The sequence below is a fragment of the Dromaius novaehollandiae genome, chromosome 3 (genome assembly GCF_036370855.1).
Source record: "Dromaius novaehollandiae isolate bDroNov1 chromosome 3, bDroNov1.hap1, whole genome shotgun sequence".
In the NCBI taxonomy this organism is placed as follows: domain Eukaryota; kingdom Metazoa; phylum Chordata; class Aves; order Casuariiformes; family Dromaiidae; genus Dromaius; species Dromaius novaehollandiae.
Window position 1 is genome coordinate 62,371,960 of NC_088100.1, and position 8,662 is coordinate 62,380,621.

General features: G+C 39.0%; 1 pseudogene; it reads right to left on the reverse strand.

The window, feature by feature from the left end:
* Positions 1 to 276: 276 nt before the first annotated feature.
* LOC112995811 (pantetheinase-like) lies at positions 277 to 8,629 on the reverse strand (annotated as a pseudogene).
* Between the last annotated feature and the right edge of the window lie 33 nt (positions 8,630 to 8,662).

The window sequence follows — 8,662 nt, forward strand, 5'->3', positions numbered from 1 at the left end:
CACAGAAAAATATTACAACAATGTGTGCTGAGTTGAATATCCAGCTTTGAAGCAACACTGTTTTGAGGCTTGCTTTCTTTTTCAAAGTAAATGATAGCTTTTAAAATTTTGCCCATCTGCATTCAGAGTTTCTACTCATCTCTGGTTTAGACATGTTTAGAGGTGGGGCTGAAGAGAGTTCTAGGACTGACCTCTAATCCCCCCAGATTTTTTCAAAAGATTAAAAATACTTTGTTATTGGGCCACAGTCCACTGCTGTGGGCCTGGATCCCACACCATTAAAGCCAGAGGAGTTTATTTTCTATTATCCCCACTGAGAGCAAGGTCAAGCCTGTGACAATCAAAAGATATTAGGCAAAAATAGATAAAGAGCTGTCCAGCACAGTAATTTATTTTTGCTGCAAAATCAAGCCAACAAATCAATGTGCAATGACTATGTTATTAGATTGTACAACTTGAGATATAGCATGCCATTATAATTATGGGCATTAACATTAATTTACATTATAATTAATCAGCATCACAGGAATATACAGATGAGATCTTAAAGGATCTACAGTGAAATTATGGAGAAGCTTGTTCTGTGTGTGGTGGGTCCTTTTCATACCACCTTATGAAGAGAGTTACACTCAGAACTGGCCTAGATGTACGAGTCCAGCTTATCAGATGTCCATCAGTTAGCACCTAATTATGGAAAATTTAAATAAACAGGAACATCAACAAAGCAGTATTATTGCAGGACAGACACAATATAGTATTTTCACTAATGTTGACCTAGTTAAGCAGTATCTTGAAAAAAGACAAAGCAAAGCACAGCTGAGTGTCTTACCCACATAGAGCTACCATAGTTTCTGAGACAAATTAGACTTTTTCTCTCTTGAGCAATATCTTGTCCAGATTTTTGGGGAAGTAGGTACTGATCTGGGATTTTGCCTTCAGTCCATAGGTGCTCCAGTCATTTGGATAGGGATGAAAGGAATGAGGGAAATGGACTGACTATACTGGACTGCTCAGACGTGGTGAACAGTGCTCTGGGAATGCAATCGGGAAAACTAAGCAGAAATAAAGCTACCTTGAACTCAAGCCTATTACTGAAATAGAGGGCACTGATAATTTCTGAGTTGCTCCTGTGTCTGGTAGTGGCTTTTTGGCCATTTGTGTTGCAAGTCTGACAACCTGCAAGGGTATGATATTACCTCAAATTCCCCAGGGGCCAGCTGAACCCCGCTGTATAGGACTTCTGGAAAGACGTAGTTAGTGCCAAACGTGCCACTCAGGGAGAACATGTCAAACTTGGTCTGGGCAGTCTCCACGGGCTGCCCACAGCTTTTCAGGTCTGTGCTTTTACACTTCAGCAGCGTGCATATCTGTGGGGGAGAGGATACAGAAAAGCTACTTACCTCTCGGCTTTAAGCAACCAGGAGCTAGATTTGATAGTGCAAAAAGCTCTCAGGATGAAGGAATGATCCAATATATCTACTCATTTATTTAGACTAAGGGGAACCATGGGTTCTTCACCAGCATCACAGCAAATCACTGTGTCTGTGTGTACACGTGTATTTATGTGTGCACACATGCATAATGCGTATACATTTAGTCCAAGAAGTTGAATAGTTTGTGACCTAGGTAATTACATCGGCTTTCTCTGTTTCCTAAATAAAATTAAGTCCTACATATTTGCCTACTCTATTGGGAATACTATGAAGATATAAAAAGAAGATACAAAGATGTAGCATATTAGAAGAAGCATTATACAGAAATTTAAAGAATGAATAAGTGTGAATTCAAAAGTTATCTCTCTATATAGTTTCTTCATTTTATTAAATTACTACAAGTTGGAGCATCTCATTAGCACAGTGATAACATCCATAGCAGAAACTAGCCTCTGTTGTAACAAGAGCATCCGTATTGAGACAGCAAGAACTCCAAGATCTCTCCCCTTTCATACACAAACATGGAAACCTCCTTGAAGTGTTATAGCACAGGATCAACTCAAGGTCTTGATTTTCATAATTTGTATCATAGACAGAAAAGCAGGAGTAATATCCTTAATAAAGTCAAAATGATTCATGAAGAAAACAATTTTTTTGTGGGGAACCCAAAAAGATGTATCCTCATAAACTACCACAGTCAAAAATGGGAAAAATGCAAAGGAGGTGAAAAGAATATTCCAGCCCTCCCTCTGTCCAAATAAGAATAGAAAACCTTTACCTGCAAATAATACTCTCCTTCAACAATATGTAGCCCATCAAAGGCACCTAGAACATAAATGTCATCTTTTTGTTTCTCTGCCATCTTGCAACTCAAATGTCAACAGAGGTCTTTCTGGCAAATGGCAAGATTTCCCTTAGGTTCAGTGAGTTCAGTGAAGGAAAAAAGATCACGGTAAACAACTCCACTGAAATGGTGATCATTTGATGGAAGCTGTTTGAAGCTGCTGGCATACAATTTCCAGTTAACAGCAGCAGGATAGGTGGGAGACAGACGTGGGCGTGAACTCAGCTCTGTCACCAAGAGGTGACCGTTTTCCATTTCTGTGTTATAGTGATATGTTCTTGGACCATCTGGGGCATAAATACCACTCCCTGCAAATATATAACACCAGAAAACTCTCAATATGAAAGCAAGTGTGTGGTGAAAGTAAGTAGTCTTTACTAATTAAACATGTACCAAATTTTATTCTAATGTTGACCAGACTCTTTCATAACTAAATTAAACCTTCACAGACTATAATCCTGATCCAATGCTTTTTGCAGCCAATGGAAAGTAGACAAAACTCTGATGTATTGTAAGCGACAAGATTAGCGCACTAATTACATGCCGTTACATATGATTTAAATGACTGAAGCTCATTCCTCACTGAGTTAAATTCCTTGTCTCTTTGACAACAGTATTTCTGATTAGAGTGAATGGTAATACTGTTGCATCAAAATAATTCTTTAAGGAAAAACAGGTTACCAAAAGTCACATATATGCAGAAGCTGTTCACATAAATACATCTTTAAAGCCCAGAGTAAAACCCATCCACAAAGAATATGGGCTGTATGACTTAAGGTTATTAATGACTCAAAACAATAGGAATGGCCCAAATTTGCTTTCATTTGGAAGGCAGAGGACTACTTTTTAGCCACATCAGTGAGCTTCTCTCATTTCTGTAAAAACATGCTCATTAAACTCATGCACGAATTCTGGCATTTTTTCATAAAAATATACAGTGAAAACAGAGCCTACGGAGAAAACTTACAGAAGCTCTCCAGTTCAGAAGCAGTGTTTGCACTAGGTTTCCACCTAGTGGACAAAAATATACTGGCCTTCAGATCAATGAAGCATTCATAAACCTCAAGACAGGAGTCAGAAGATAATGAATCACATTCATTACATTTCAGGACTACTCATTTAACAAAGAATTAAAGGTGTTCTAATTAATTTAAACATTTCTGAGTTCTTATACAAACCACATTTTGTTCTCCTTCCTAATCCTGTTGATGAGTATGCGTGCTTAAAGTTTATGGATATTTCTGCTCAGGTCAGCAGGACTACATGGATAAAAATATTATCCATGTGAACAAGGTCAATTAGATCAATATCACATTACCTGTCATAGCCAAACTGGAGTTGCGTGTATTTGTTGAAAGAAAGTTGACACCCATTCCCATAGCCCATGCTGAGTGGAACTGGACAGCTGACAGAAGTGGAAGAGTATTACCCCAAGCTGTTGGGAATAGTATGGTGTCGACTTGAAATCTGCTTGCCAAGACCACAGCAGGGTCATGAAAGAGTATGTCTGCGCAAGTGAAAATGCCAAAGTATCCGAAGGATGTATTGAAAGTCATAAATTCTGGCTCCTTGGGATAATTAAACTGTTTGTCTCTCATAAAAATGTTGTACTGTTTGTGGAAAGGAAGCAATGGGGGAAAAAAAAAGATTAAGAAAGAAATTAAACCACTTACATCAGACGATAATATTGAATATAGTACTGATATTCACTTAACCACAAATAATGGAGCATAAGGTTTTGTGAACTTGCTATACCTTCATTTTGTAAAGGAAAATTCATACCATGCAACAGAAGCAAAGCACAAATATCCATGGATCTGGTTTATATCAATGAAGGGAATTTACATTTAGTTTTCAAGAGTTTATAATATTAAAGTTTTCCCATCTCATGTGTCACTTCCTACTGAGAAGTAACTACTTCTACTGAGTAGATAGTTTCAATTAATTTGATGCAATTACTTGCTATTTCAGAATAGCAGGAATAAAGCTCCCTCAAGGCAATAACTTTTACCTGCTAAATTAAAAGTAAATCTGATGCCTGCTAAATAATATCTATAGAAATACATTTAAGCCAGGAAGTTCCTTTTGTTCCACATCTTTACTCTCCTGAGGATCATTCCTGAACTTTGCAAAATTGTCTTACCTTATGATAACGAGCCACCAATTTCCCTTCTGAATCAAAGACAACATTGGTATTGTATTGATAGTGACCATCTCGTGGGCGTCTTGGATCACTGGAATTACAAGGCTTCTTGTCTCCCATATTTGCAACCACATAGATAGAGTTATTCCTTGACAGGCAGCTCAGTCTTTTCTGCACTGGTGAAGCAGCAAATCTAATCAGCAGAGAAGGAAGGAAATAAAACATCAAAAACAGCTGTTCAGTATAAATGCCGAAACGAAGACTTTAGATCACATGAATAATAGGTTTAGATTAATCATTTCTAAGACAAAATAGTTGTTTTCTGTTAATGAAAAGAAGACAATAGATTAACGATGAGCCTGTAGAAGTGTGGGGAATAGAAAAAGGCTCTTCTGTCTATGCTTTCACATTGTACTTCCAAACCCTTCCAGTCCCACAGTCCTTCTTGGTCTCACTTCCAGAAACCTAGTTCTTCTTTCCATAGAGATTAATGAATCTTTTAATTGCTTATGCATTAAAAGAACTTTCCAATAGGAAATATTGAAACCAAGCACTAGAGGGGCTGTGGCTCAAAGAGGAGAAAAATGAGGAAACTATATCAAAACAATGTCCTGTATTCTCCTGCAAAACAGCTCCAGGGAAGAAGCAGATTTATAGTTGAATTCCGAAACATACATAGACATTATAGAAAATACTGTCATGTCTTGCAGCATCTAAGCTCAGCTGGAGAAAATACCTTTGGAAGGGATCATGTTTTGCTGATAACAATTTTAGATCCACAGAAGTCCCCTGCTAGCTGCAGTTCTCTTTTTTTCTTTTAAATAATTGTAACCTTTTATTTCCCACGTTGCATTCTCTCTTTTGGGGGTAATTATGGAACACTTAATGCTTTTCTTATCCAGATCTAAATATGCACTCTTTTTAAACCTTCATGATTGAAGTACATTTATATTTAAACATTTGAAAACACAGTCTACTTCAGCCTGAACAACCAGTTTAGGCTGGCTGTACTGCTAGTGACCATCACTTGGGCATCTTGGATCACTGGAATTATGTTGCAGAACAACTATCTGAAGCTTTTGGCTCACAACTAGGAGACCACACAGTTTTAGGGGCATGGGTGAAATACTGGCCTCAGGGAAAACAATGATGAACATTGCCGTCATCTTCCATGGAGCCTGAGGTTCAATGCTGTATCTCCTTAGAGCCCGACAGGGTGGATACCAAAGACATTGCTTAAACAACCTTAACAATTACACACTGTTGCCATAAGACTTTTATAAATCCTTTTGGCAGTGGTTTTGTATTTCAAAGCTTAGCGTGCTTCATCTCACATTAAATACCAGAGGAACACAGGGGGTTCCTCATGGTGAAAGCAAAGCTTCACACCTTCAGGTCTCCCTTCTGTTGCCATCATGGGGCAGAACATCAGTGATATATTGACATATGCTAATTCAACATTCTGTTTCAGTTCTGGATTCAGCTGCCAGAGGGAGGTAGTTTAGCATTTCTTTCTTCTACATTACTTTTCATTATCTTTACCTAAACATTGCAGACTCAAAGAATGGTGAGATTTATTAAGGAAAATAAAACTTAAGCTTCCTTTCCTTTATAATACTGGCATGTCAACAAAACTGGGCTAAACAATATCACGCTTTAATTTGATGGAAATAAAATATGTTTACAGAATGAAAAGGCCACTGTGTCATGCTTCTTGCTCATTTCAGGTCCAGACTGAAAAACATAAATCCAAAATTGTGCAGTATACCCTTTAAATAACAGCTGTTTCTGTATTCACAGATATTCCTATATCTTAAACGTGTCCTACAACATGCATGGAATACATTACAGAAATGTAGATTCTGTAATTTAATATTTTTCTTTTAAATAAATCTTGACCTTTATGAGTACACTAACTAAAATCAAAAGGATTACAATGAGAAAAAGCTATAAAGAAAAAATGATGAATGAAGTTGTTTGAAGCTATTTATGGCAAGTACATGGTATCTAACCTATCTTCATCTCACATTTAAAACTATCCATAGCCACTTCTAAATGGAGATCTCCTTCCCATCAGTCCATTCCCCCTTCCACAGCAGAGACAATACCTTTCAGGATCAGTACATGGAATCCAGTCCACCTGTGGGTCTGGGATATCCTCAAGATAAGGGTATATTGTTTCCCTTCTGAAGACGCAGCCATAAATGCCATCCTCAGGAGTCACAATGATATGGGCACCCTAATACAAACATACCAAAAAAAACAGAAGGGATTTTTTTTCCCCTATAAATAACTGGTGTTTACCAAACTGCATGTCTCTAACTAGGTCATAATACCTGTTTGGCTGCTGCTTTGATGGCTGCTTCCAAAATATCCATATTTTTGTCCATTAGCATGAAGGCATCCTCAGCAGAAACAGGTATTTCTGTGTCCTCCGATAAGATGACATTGTGCTCATAGACGGCTGCAATGTAGCTGTCCAGGGTGCAGGCCTCAAGAACAGACAGGATAAAAACCGCAGCAGAGGCATGAGCTTAGAAAGCTCCATATTTGAAGTCTGGAAGTTGCTCAAAAGAAGGATGGGGCAAGCAAGGACAGATTTAAGAACGATCCAGGCGTGGATACAGGACCAAAGCAATATGGGAATTGTTACAGGGAAGGGAACTGAAGGCAAGGCCAGGTCACCGCGGGAAAACGAGCCAGAAGAGCTTGAGACATCTCAGCAAAAACCAGCGCAGACACATTCCTGGCCAAACCCCGTGGAACGTGGTGCAGGCAGGGCAGCAGTTAGCTGGCCCTGAGCTCTGCACTGCTGCCAGTTGCATCCTAGCTCACTCAGCACAGAGCCAGCTCAGAGCCACAGGGCTTTGGGGATGACCACTCTGGTCTAGGTGAGAGTAGTCTGGGTATACCTAGCACAGTCCCTGCTCATCCACAGGTGCACAGGTTGTACAACTGTGTTGGTTGAATAAGTTGGGTATTTAAACATGCCATTGTGTGACACAATCACAGCACCAGCAGGGGCAGTGCTTAAAACAAAGTTGCAGACGGGATGTCCCACCGCTCTACCATGTCAACCTTTAAGTGTGGTTTTAGGGCCCATAGATGATCATGGCACGTGAACATGCTTGTGAGCCAATTTGAACAAATCTGGAAACCAGGATTCCTCTTCAGGTTTCTTTCACCTTCTTTCAACTCCACTGTGTATGTGAAAGGATGAAGAGGAGAAAAGAAATGTATTGCCATAAAGCTACACAGATTAGTTAAGCCTCTCTGGTTTCTAATGGAGTTTGGCCAAGTTTGAGTTTCAGGACAGAACATAAATTTCATAGAAATTAGTGATCCTTCTGATAATCCCTGTTGCTTTAAGTCCTCACAGCACAAATCAGGTAGGTAAACAAACTGTGAACATTTTTGCATCCCATGTCCCTTCACCTTGCAGCTACCTCTGATTCTCACAGCTCTATCTATCTCACTCCCAGCAGTGACAGGATTAGCACTTTTATGATAGGATGAGTCTTACATTCCCCAATACAAAAGGAAAGGGAGCTACTGCTAGGATACTCTCAGAAGACATCTTCCCTTTGCTACCCTGATCCTTCACAGCTCAGCTGGGTATCAGAGCAGTTTGTCTTGCTAGTATCTCAAAAAGGGCTTGGGCAGAGGCAGAATTCTGAAATATTTCTCATGTAAATACCATTAGCTATTCGCAATGAAAGAATTCAACTGAAAATTGTTGGAACTAGAAATTAAGCCATTTTTCTTATGTATGGAAAAATGGCTGCCATAGGAAGCCCCTTTTAAGACACAGTTGTGGGTTCAAGAAGAAAGAAGTAAGACTTGTGCCACATGTGAAGACCTGAAGACTAGTGTCAGCTCCCCAGCCCTGTCTTTATCTCAGTTCACCTTGCCTTTTTTGCTCGGCCTACAGAGGGGAAGAGCTTTTTTGTTAGTGGTGAGGATTTTTTTTTGTTTTTATTTTCTTTTGGTTTGATTTTTTTGCATACGAGTGTTGGAGAATGGTAGCCCTAGATTTTGAGAGACTTTCTGTTGCAGAGGCAATTAGTGCAAACATTCTAGTTAGCATTTATTAGCGATATGGACCTCTCACAGACCAAGTTGAGCCTTCATATATAATATGAAATATATATATATAATGTACATATCTACATGCACATACACACAAATGCCAAAATTTCCTCCAGGAGTGAAGGTGACTTCCGTGTGTAGAGGCAGTCTTCT